The 12156-nt window shown below is 31.0% G+C and overlaps 2 non-coding genes across 2 annotated transcripts; one reads left to right on the top strand and one right to left on the bottom strand.

Moving 5' to 3' along the window:
• Nucleotides 1-4606: 4606 nt before the first annotated feature.
• On the bottom strand, nt 4607-4800 carry LOC126552955 (U2 spliceosomal RNA). Its single transcript, XR_007606416.1, has one exon. It is a non-coding gene; the product is annotated as a U2 spliceosomal RNA (small nuclear RNA).
• Nucleotides 4801-10463: 5663 nt separating this feature from the next.
• Nucleotides 10464-10587, top strand: LOC114120995 (U5 spliceosomal RNA). Its single transcript, XR_003592164.1, has one exon. It is a non-coding gene; the product is annotated as a U5 spliceosomal RNA (small nuclear RNA).
• The last annotated feature ends 1569 nt before the right edge of the window (nt 10588-12156 follow it).

Genomic DNA, 12156 nt, shown 5'->3' with positions numbered 1-12156 from the left:
ATTACTTAAACAAGAAAAAAATTACATGACATGTAGTTAGTAGTACAACTTAACAATAAGTCTTGGTCAGTAAATATTAGTATTTAGTAAGCCAATCGCCAATGACAATTATGTATATCAAACATAGGAAAGTAGGTTAAGTTAATAAGTTATGATAACAGGGTATATTCTTATACCTTGTTTTATTTTTCTCTTCTCTTATTTTATAAAAAAAGAGTTCTTCAGCGCTTCGGTGATGATTGTTCTATGAGGTTGCTGTATAGAACTACATCGCAGTTTAATAAAGTGCTTATATTTTAAATTGTATATATTTTTATTTGTGTCCGTCGACCGTCGTAGTGATGGGCATATACAGCAGCAGGGTATATATTGTAAGGCGCTATTGAGTGTTGTTTGCGATATTGAGAAAAATTTTTGTGCTGTTGAAAATATATTTTTATGTTGTTGCTAATGTTATAACGATAATATTACGGGTGAGGAGGTTGGTGAAATAGCTCAAAAATTATATTTTTCAAATATCAAAAACCACCAATGTCATAATTTTGTGGGAATTATATGTATTTTAGTGAAATGATTTTCAAGTTTTAAATATTACATGTTAAATTATTTTATCAATCATATGTATTATTTTTCAGAAGTCGATTACCTTATCGATACTTGCTTACCCCGATTATAGACACAGTTTCCATGTACTTGTAAGTTGTATGATTTAGTATTATACATATCAGGGGCGGCCAAACAATTGATCACGGACAATTTCAAAGTCGATCATGTTAGAATTCATTTTTAAGTACATGCGCCGTATATGTTCCTTAATAATTATAGTTATTCAATAAATAAAAAAGATTTTCTATGGAAGTCGATCCTCAAAGTTGAAGTATATTTTTAGTAAATCATGACCAAAATAAGTTTAGCCACCCCAGGTTGTATATTATATTGTATAATACATTATTCAGTATTTATATGCGTTATAAATATAACATTATAATAGGTAGCGAGCCGTGGTTTCTTTCGATTCAATTCCAGTAATTCCATCGATAATTATTTTACAAATCGTCAGATTTTTACACATGGTACAGGTATATTGTACTCATTTTATTCATTTCATTTTATTTGAAGTACAACATTAATTTGAAAGTGTATCTAATATCTAGCGTAGTGTTTATATTATTCAAATATACAGGCACATTTTGGTAAGTACCTACTTCTATAGTATACTTGAAATGTATGTACAGTTTTTTGAGATGGTCAAATTGGATTTCCGATTTTAATCATTTACCTACCTATTTGACTTTTATATTTTTCATATTCCATAATAAGCTGCAATAATAATACAGTTTTTGATCGAAATATATTCATTTTTGCAACATTTATTAGTTATATAAATTGTTATATAATTATATTTTTAGTATATTTAATTTTTATATAAAGAATTATATTTCATTGTAGTTAAAAAACAAGAGTAGAGTTATAAATATGACCTTTGAGAAAGGGGTAGATGGGATTTAATGCGTTGTTGACAAAAATCCTTAGAATAGACCCTGTACAGCAGTACAGCATAGTATAATAATAATATAATGTACCTATTGTACCTATATTAATATATTATATATTATATAGATATAGATACCTACATAATATATAGCCGCAATGTTGGGGAGTAACTTAATTTATGTTACAAGTTATTATAACGAAATTACTTTTTAAGTAATTTGATGGTAATTTAATTGCATTTTATTGTAAGTAATGTATATGTTATTTGAGTTAATTTTTTGTAGTAATTATTACTTAACTACTCGTTACTTTATTTGGTTTAATATATGCACTAAAAGCGATCTAAAATTAGTGTCTATAATTTTGAAATTGCACTTTAGTAATAAATTTGAAAAAAAAAGTTAAATGTGTAATGTGTAGCGAAATGAATATTTGTTAATAATTTCATATTGTTGATTATCATCGTTTAGTATTTAGTTTATGTATTGTCATATTGAACACATGGTTATATTATTAAGCTCCGGTGATATTTTTGAAAAAAAGTAACTTTTATTGTAGTTTAGTTACTTTTTAGTTTTTAAAAGTCAAAGAAATGTAACTTGACAAAATAAAAAAAAAGTAACTTAAAAATAATTTTTCAAGTACATTACATTTTTATTATAGGTACAGAAGTTTTGTCAATTAGCATAAATAATTTAATTTAAATAGCATACTATGGGCGCCCACAGATAACATTTTAGGGGGGTCAAAATAAAAAAATTCTCAAATATAAGGTATAAAGATAATAAAATTTTTTTTAGTAATATTCATTGAACTACAAGTTTTTAATATTTTTTGTCCAGGGGGAGGGGCAAGTGCTCTATCTTTCTATATACATGTTTGTAGGTACTATAATTCAAAGAGTAGGTACATTTTAATAACGTATAGTTTTGTTCTTCTTCAAGTTAAATATTATCATTGATTATGTTATTATACAATTTATTTATTTATACATAATCAATGATAATTGATATTATATAATAAATTAATATGAATACTGGTGTACATTACCTCAAAATCAGTATTTACAAATTTCTAAATACGAACTCTGATCATATGGAAATGCAACGGATCCAAGTCTACAAAACCTTTACCTCCTACTGAAAAACAATTTGTAAAAGTAGGTACATTTTGTGTACAATTTTTCAATGGAATAATGATAAAACATTATTTCTGCAAGCCTTGTAGTTTTGTTTATTACGAATATTACAAAAATATATTATATATATGAAATAAATAATACAGAATAATAAAAAATATTATAAAAGTTAATTTTTTTTTTTTAATTACCTACGTATTATTATAGTTTTGAATTTGAAGTAAACCTTGGTGTTTGAAATTAATTTTAAATAAATATGTAGAGCACGAGACGTTTGTGGACGTGTTCGTGTTATACTTTCCACATTGCCGCTAAGTCACACTGCATCGTAGTGTTGACGACTTATTAGTTATTACTCACACTATTTTTTTTTTTGTAGTCACACATTTACGTAACATGCACGTGTTTAAAAAAAAGTTCTATTTTCTATTCTTAAAAAATAAGTCCTGTACTCCTGTATTAGTAAATAAAATTGTCTAGACTATAATTTACTGCCGTAAATCATTATCATCTATTTCTAAAAAATTAAACAAAACAAACATTGATTCAATAGGTACCCGTAATAAACTTTAAAACACAGTAACAAGTATTTTTTTATTACAAAATAATGCTATAATTTAATATGTTTTAAAGTTATTGAATGTTTTGAAAATTATTAATTAATGAAGTGGTTAATTAGCTTTTGTACACGCACAACGTTCATCTGTGTAGTCCCTCAATCTTAGATCATATACTATGGATGGAGACACGGCGTATTATAATATCAGCTATACAAAAAAATTTTGATAATAATATACTCGTTGCGCGTATATCGTAGTTATCACTTATGATAATGCGGTTTTTTGAATATGCGACAAGTAACTTCACGTGTGCGCACATCGATCGCCTAATTCTGAGACTGGTCGCTGATATCGGCAACAAAGCAATACGTCCACGGTATAATATTATTATGATGCAAGCCCAACTACTTTTACAGTTTTACGTCTAAATGCTGCCGCGCCGTCGACACACGAGCAGTCTATATACTATTAAATTCCGTGTAACGCTGCTGCAGTACGCGTAACCGTAGAGGGGGTCATGACCATCGCTTCGGTGTACGGCATTCGGCAACGCACGTCGATTTGTGAACGTTTTCGTGATTAAATTATAATATATTATAAACACATCGCAATTTATCGTTCATATTTACGTTAAAAAACAAACGCTTTCGTTAAGAACAATCGAACGATGCTTTTAAAATAGTCGTATATTAATTGATATATTGTTTTGTACACGACCGCACACAATACATTCATCGTCACCCTCCGGACCCTCCTCCTCCATTTCACATTTTCACATACTACTGTCACAGATACACTGCAGTACACACTACACGTAATCGTAGTAGTGGGGTCATGAAACGTGTGTCTGTGTGTGTCTGTGACAGGCAGCAACGCCCGTAGCATTATTATTATATATAGACACCATATACCACCATATATATAATTTGACAATCGTAGTAATATTTTTATAACGTAATAATTTTTCGTACGTCTTTACATCAAAATTCGACGTTTCTTAAAAAAACAATAATGCACTGTATTAAATTGGTCATTAGTTTATTAGTAATAGTTCAATACTAACGGCCCATATTACGAATTACGATTTCAAATAATGTTTTAAAAAAAAATCGTCGTTTCCTACATATTAGTGAATTGATGGTTTAAAAGTTTCATCTTTAAGTCCTAAACAACTGAATATATACTTGAACTGAAAACTAACTGAATCACCAATGAAAGTTCACAAGTAAATCGACGCAACGTGAAAATCCAAAATCTGAGACTATATGTTTTAGAAAACCGAAATTTTCCAAAATCCAAAATTTTGAAAAAAAGTTTCAAAATTCATAATTTTGAGAATTTCAAAATCCAAAATTTTGAGATTTTATAAAATCAAAAAATTTAAATCATTTAATTTTATTTCCTAGATCATATTATTATGTGGGCCGTTCCCGGTGGTACTGCAATACCGGGTCAACCCGCGGTGGAGCAGGAGCAAGCCCCAAAATCTCCACCAGTTTTTCAAAAATTAGTTTAACATTTGAACCTCTCGATGAGAGGTGTATCAGATGTTAAGCTGATAAGAACAGATACTACACTTTGATCTTAGCCGATAGGCCGAGAAGCGATACACTACAAACATCTTTCAGCTCTCTTATAGACGAATACAATTCTTAAACAATATCAGTTTCAAAAATGGAAAAATTCGAAAAAGGAAAAATATCGATTTTCAAAAAACCGGATTTTCAAAAAAAGTCGTGTATGACAATAATTTATTTGTCTACACATTATACGTCATCAATAATTGTATTTAAATACATTATTTCATAGATTAATTGTCGACAATTCGATCGCACAAACAGTACAGCTCAATCGCGCTATCTATCGTCAACGAAAAACGCCGTACACACCAGATATTGCGAATACGCGTATACGGCGGTACATCGTTTTTTGTCGACGACGAGTCGATTATGATCGTATATCGTTAGCGCCCTCTTGTTGTTTTTCTAAAAAATAATCTTAACAACAGAAAAATGACATTTTCCACTTGGTAATTTTGGACTAATGTCGATATTATTTCATGAATCAAAAACGATTTAATGACTAGCAATGTTGTAAAATTATCGATTTAAATTGTATTTGAAATGGTGTTTGTAATCGTTTATAAAAGAATATCAAAATCAATTTTATTATTTTATACTATTAAAATCCGATGGTTCAGTTTTCATATATACTTTTTTTTAATATTTGAGTTTTAAAACTAATCATTATAAAAACATAAAATAATATAAAATTCTCCAAACTCGCTTTAAAATTAAAATATCAAATATTAACAGGAGAACATGGATAATATTTCCACATTTAAATTTAATATAATATGATATATAATATGTTATAATATTACAATAATTATCACCACCAAATGCATTCTGGTGAACTCAATTATGCACTGTATTACGTTTTTACATACGACGATGGAGACAACAAATATGGGTGAAGTCGTTGATTTTTAACATTTGTAAAATATAAAATAAACAATATTTAATTAGATATATTAATGAATTCATAAGTAAGTAAATGAAAATATCTATAATATTGTACAGTATAACATAATATGTTGAAAATCAAAAATAATGCATAAAGTTTTATCAAATATATACCTAGTATAATAGATAAAAAATTTAAAAAATATATTATCTGCTCTAATAAAATATGTGGAGTAATCTCCATCGTAGAAAAACATTCATGTATAAAATGTTTGATAAGTTCAATAATTAAAAAAGAATTATTTTTGAGAACCACGACCTTCATTGTTAAATTATTAACATGCATAATTATATGCATTAATTTTATTTAACAAGTTCATCTATAATACGATTTTTTTTGTTTCCCGTGAGACTTCGTTAAATAGAAGTTTCACTGTATTACAGTTTTTTTTTTCATTAGATTGAAGTACCTAAATTAACTATATTTTTATTATAGTTTATGATTTATATTAATAAATTATTAGAAGTGTACGTCAATAACATTTGAAGTTCTCGCATAGTCACATTATCATCAAAATATAAATAAATGGTGTAGTAATGAATTGGTTAATTTTTATTATTTATATTAAAGTTAAATTTTAATATTTTTATCAAAATATTATACTTTGGTGATATTTTTTATTTTTTACTCCGTATACTCTTTACGACTTTCGTCTACTATATTACATTTACCTCGACGGTGCAACGTTGGGTATCGGTTTGGTCATTTTCGTCTTTTTGTTCGACGACTATAAAAAAAAAAATACAACTATTTTTTTAGATATCACAACGATACAATTTTTAATTCGATTATTGTACAATTCACTCTTAGTTTTCTCACACGTCTCTGTGTATGATTAGTTTTCATATCAACATAAATATATTATAATTATAAACTATCCGTAATCATACACGTTGATCGTTTAGCAATGATTTATCGCTACATTCAAAATCACACACATCCATTAGGTACAGCATGCAAGTATCAAATGGGTATTCTAAAAAAAGCCCCAGAAAAAAAATACGGTAAAAAAAGCTCCGTACCTACTAAATACATAACCCTTTTTTTATTATAGTGTACATTTTATAATTTTAAATTTTTAAACAATATACCTATCTATATTTTAATATAATTACCAATGTAAAACTTCTTTTGTATATAATAAGTAATATTCGTTTAATAGTTTTTATATACTTTTATATCATAATTCATAATAATATTTAATAAAATAATACACCAAATATTTTAAACTATATAGGACATAGGTATAAACATACATTTGAAGTATAAAGGATTAAAGTATATAGCAATAAAAGTGATTGTCGCCAAGTACAAAACTTGGTTATACTTGGAATGTTATACTATTATTTATTATGTACCTATATTTTGATTTATGGTTTATATTTTGTGATTTTTAACTGTGATATAATTAGTTATTGTTTAGTGTCATATACTAGTTGTAAATTTTTTATAGTTACCTTTTAATAAAATAAATGTATTACCTAGTATAATAAATTAGATGCATAATAATATAATAATTAATGAAAAACAATTAGTTATGGATATGTTAAGGTGTGTAATACAGAAAAATGTAATGATTTAATGATTATAATTAATTATATAAATCATAATAAAAAATAATAATGTATTTAAGTTGGTATGGGGCTTTTTTTCCGATGAATGTTGCTAGAGGCTTTTTTTTCTTAGATTCATTAAATTACGACAAAATACACTCGTTACTCATTGCCCACTATAAAGCAAAGCTGTTACATGGCTGTTACTTTTTTAAATATATTATCCTTAATCAAGTATTTAAGTATTACTTTAAATTGTTTGTAGTTTAATGACCCGGAATTATATTACATTTGAAATATTACACATGATTACTGATACCGAACCAAAATACACAGACTCTTTAAAAATTATACAGATTATTAAATGGCAATGTAATTTGAAATAAATGAATTCTACCTTGTGATCATTGTTACTATCGGTGATCATTATTCATATGTTTACACGTTCTGCGTAATATGAGCGTGTATACTGTAGTTTTAAAACCAGCCAAAAACAATTTTTAAACATTTTCAGGAACAACAAAAAACCTACTACCTTACTCTATAATATTGTGTAATTAATATGAAATCATAAGTTTGGAATGCACACGAATAGGTGTTTTATAAAAATATGATTACAAGAGTTATATACATTTCTAGTTTTAAGATAGCTGGTTTTGTTACAAATTTCATATTATGGCTGGTTTTGAAGTATAATATTTTTGTTGGTATTTATGTAGATGGCTGGTTTTGAAATTGACTGCGATATAGGTTATTTTGAAACCAACATGGGAATATTTTAATAAAAACAAAATATTAATAAATTATTTATGTCTTATTTTAGACAAACATTATTTAATTTTAATTTATTAACAACAACTAATAAAACTATTCATTATTCTATCATACCTAAGACAATATAGTATTTTTGCTGCGAAAAAAAAGTATTTTATAATGGCTGATTTTGAAATAAATATCGCCATATAGGTGATTTTGATACCGACCACAATTTTCTATGGTCAGTTTAGACCAGTTATAGTCTTATTTGATGTTCAATATTTTTACAGCACTTGTAATACCCTGTGACCATTTAAAAAATGCAAAAAACCAGTCTTCAAAAAATGTACTTTTGGCTGGTTTTTAAACTACACGCCTCATACATCAGTAACGTACCTACTGTATAATTTTCAGACTAGAGGCAAACCATAATTTCGCCGTCCATGCACGCACAGATTGAAAATTAAAATATTTGAAAAAAAAACAACGAGAGAACACAGATAATTGTGTTGCATTTAAGTCTATCAATAGGTCAATTTATTCTGTTATCGAATCTAACAACAGTAACAACACATGAATGAAACGGCTGAACGCAAATCACGTCTTATACTAAAAAAAATTATTATTGTTTCAAAATTGATTACTATTAAACTCGAATAATTTTTTTTTGTAGTTCCGATATCGAAAAAATAAAAACGACATTTCACAGTTAAAGTTCTCGTTTATACGTAGTGAAAATTTCGTTTTTTAGCCGTGACTGTAGCCTTCTCGGTTTTTTGTTCTTTCCCGTGCATAACAACAATAATTTTGCTATGTTTTACATTTGTAAGACTGAGACAACACGTACGGGTGTCCTCTTAAAGACAGAGAAAACACGATACACGCCGGTGGACAATATTATAAGCGCCGACTACGGGCGCGTTGTTTCGTGTGTTCACCACCGGGATCGCCAGTCGTGCACAATAATATTCCGGTAAACAGCGCACGTAGTGTTTCGGTAGAACACGGTTCACAGTAAATAAACGGACACGTATATCGTTTCGTTGCATTAGTACGTGAGTTATCTCCCCAGAGCGCTAGTTGTCCGCCTTCGCGGCGCGGCTACGGCTCGCGTAAGGGCCGCGCTCACACTGCATATGTGGCGCCGGACGGCGGTAAACAAAACCGTTACCACGGCAGCCGCTGTAGTATGACGTTCGGACCTCGAACGACCGTGTAATGGAAATTCCAGAGTTACGCCGTTCGCGCAATATTATATTGTCGTCGTTTCCGACGAAATACGCACCGCTTCGGAACTATTGTATTAATTAAAATACAATTTCACAGCGGCGGCGGAGTGTAACGTCGAACGGTGTAGCGGATCGGCTAAAGAGAGAAACAAGACTGTTCGAATACCGAACGAGTGAACGCTGATCGACTCGAAAATTAGTCGGAACGATGAATTGTATTCTTTCACGAGAGCAATACGACGGGAAAACACTCGTGAAGTGAACGAGATCCGTAACACGTTTTTTATTCGGTGTTATCGTTTCGGTCACGATGTAAATAAAACAACCGTGCAGTCATTTACTGCCTCTGATTACGATATTTTGAGACTTTTTTGACGGCGTTTAATGCAAACTCTAACCGCCTGGAACGCCGGAGGTCTGTCTTGTATTTACCGGTATTCGACCAAATACTATAACGTAACAGACGGTATTTTACGTCGCGATGGACGTGCATTTTAAACGCAATATTGATAATAATATGGTGTCATCCGAGTGTTTATTTAATTACCGATTGATGTCAGTCGGTAACAACCACGATTATAGTATCGTTCTTTATAATCGTGGTAACAACCGACGATTATTGTGCAGTAGGTTTATCATCAAAACGTTGTGTACTGCAAAAGACACGTATTGTATGCACGAACGCACGCACAATGCGTATCGGTGACCTACACAGATTGAAGCCTCGATCGTCAAGCAGTATTAATCGTCGTAATAAGATTTAATATAATAATATCGTTCCGCTGCTCGCCGTAATAATATCACTGTGCGTTTCGGCTTTAGACCACCCGCCGAGCTAGTGTCGGTCGGTGCCGGTGCGCGGCGTCCGAACGCGGCGATTGTCGTACGAGCCGCCGACAGATTTCGACCGCGCGTACGCCGTCGCCGCGTTCGTCTGGCGGCCGGTAGATGTCGTTTGCGGGCGCGGTCGCTTATCGACGCCGTTTCGACGCGGTCGCCGGGCGTTTCGGGCGAGTCGAATTCGCCGGGTAACGCCGTCGGCCGTCGCGACAAAGCCTAAAGTTCGCACGGGACGCGGTCCGGACTGGCTAGGGCCCGACCGACCGGCGTCCGTACCCGGGACACGGGTGTCGGGCGAACGCCGACGCTCTGCACGGCTTCGCGACTCGGCCGAGTGCATATAAGGAAACGAACGCCCGGCAAACGACAACTCCGGTTCCCTTTCAGATCGAAAAAATCTTTCGCCTTTTACTAAAGATTTCCGTGGAGGGGAGCACTCAAAGGAGTCTAGAAATGTAATTTTTTAAATTGCCTGACCTTCGGGTCGGGCTTCTAATGCAATGATCAAAACATAATATTACTCTTTCTCTACGTTCGTAATGTGTTGCGTTCACCGCAGCGTCCGTTGTCCACTGTCGGTGAACGGCGGACAGCGGATCGCGCGCAATTACGGGTAACGCTATCGTTACCGTACGGACTGGTACGGTGTGTGTGCCCGTAGACGCGTACGTATTCGTCGTTACGTGTGTAATGCACTCGGCAAATGAGTGTGGACGTGCGGGACGGGGGCGGCGGCGACGAGTCCGCGCGCGTACGATGTATATGTATAATGATAGTACGCTCGCGGTAGGACTCTATTGCGCCTGCGCGTCGCGTATTATTATACGTAAACAGAACGAAACAATACATTGTACGTTTTTTATATTTTAGTTGTTCAGATTCTGCCCATTCGTCATATTGACGTTGCGTGTCAGTATTTTTTTTATTTTTTTTTTGATAAATGGTACACATAAGACGTAATATACGTACTTACTTAGAAATAATTAAAAACCGCTAGGTACTTTTTACTCGATTCGCCATGATATATAAAACGTTAAACACGAGAACGGTGGTCAACCCACACTACCGATTTATAATAAATTACATATAAAATAAAAAATAAAACCAATCAAGTGATTATTTGTGTTCTCATATTTTTTTTTTATAACTGCTTTTACATTGATAATATGTGTAATTGTATCGTTGTATTGTAATAATATTGTGTTAAATCGACAAGTCGAATATATAAGATTAAAAACTGACGAATTTATGACTATTTTATTAAGTGGTTTGATACATTACTTTTGAACGTTTAAGTATATTATATTCTGCTATTACATATTATATTTTGTTAATAGGTACATTAGATGACGATTTCCCTATAGTTGGCATTTTCGTTTTGTTTGTAATATTTTTTTAAATCTTTATTTTTTGTTCAATATAAATTACACATGTCACAATTTTTTCATTTTATTATTCGTTTTTGCAAGAATGATAAAATAAATATTAACAAAAATAATAAAATTCGATACTAAAATTAAGTGGCAAGTTAAAACCGTTTAAAGAAATGTAACCGACGCTAAGGCAAATGTAAATGTCGGTTAATGATCCGGCTGTAGAAGCCATTATTATTATTAAAAAATAACAATAAAAAGTATGTATAGTGATTAGTTTTAATTTCAAACCAAAACATAACGTTTATCATTGTTATCACAGCTGTTCATAAAGCAACTGCCAACAAAATTTAAATTGTGCTCATGCGCAACTGTATCAAGTCCACTTAGTTATGTTGGCTTCAAACTTTTTATATAGTATCTAGCTAAATAGCTGTATCCATTGTATATGATCTAAGACTTGTACCTACAATCAAATTTGTTCACTCGATCGGTGGGTACCAAATTAATTAAGTGTAATATTGTAATAACAACCTTGAAAGATGGAGTTAAGAATATTGTTGAATAATAATAATAATGAAATAAGTTATATAAATTAATATGTGTAAATATAAATATACGTAAACGATGAATAACGATAAATATTTATTACTTTGTTATACTTTAAAAGAAAATATTTTATTTTAC

Source organism: Aphis gossypii, chromosome X (genome assembly GCF_020184175.1).
Source record: "Aphis gossypii isolate Hap1 chromosome X, ASM2018417v2, whole genome shotgun sequence".
NCBI lineage: Eukaryota > Metazoa > Arthropoda > Insecta > Hemiptera > Aphididae > Aphis > Aphis gossypii.
The sequence above is the reverse complement of the archived record's forward strand: the minus strand, read 5'-3'. Positions and strand labels throughout refer to the sequence as shown.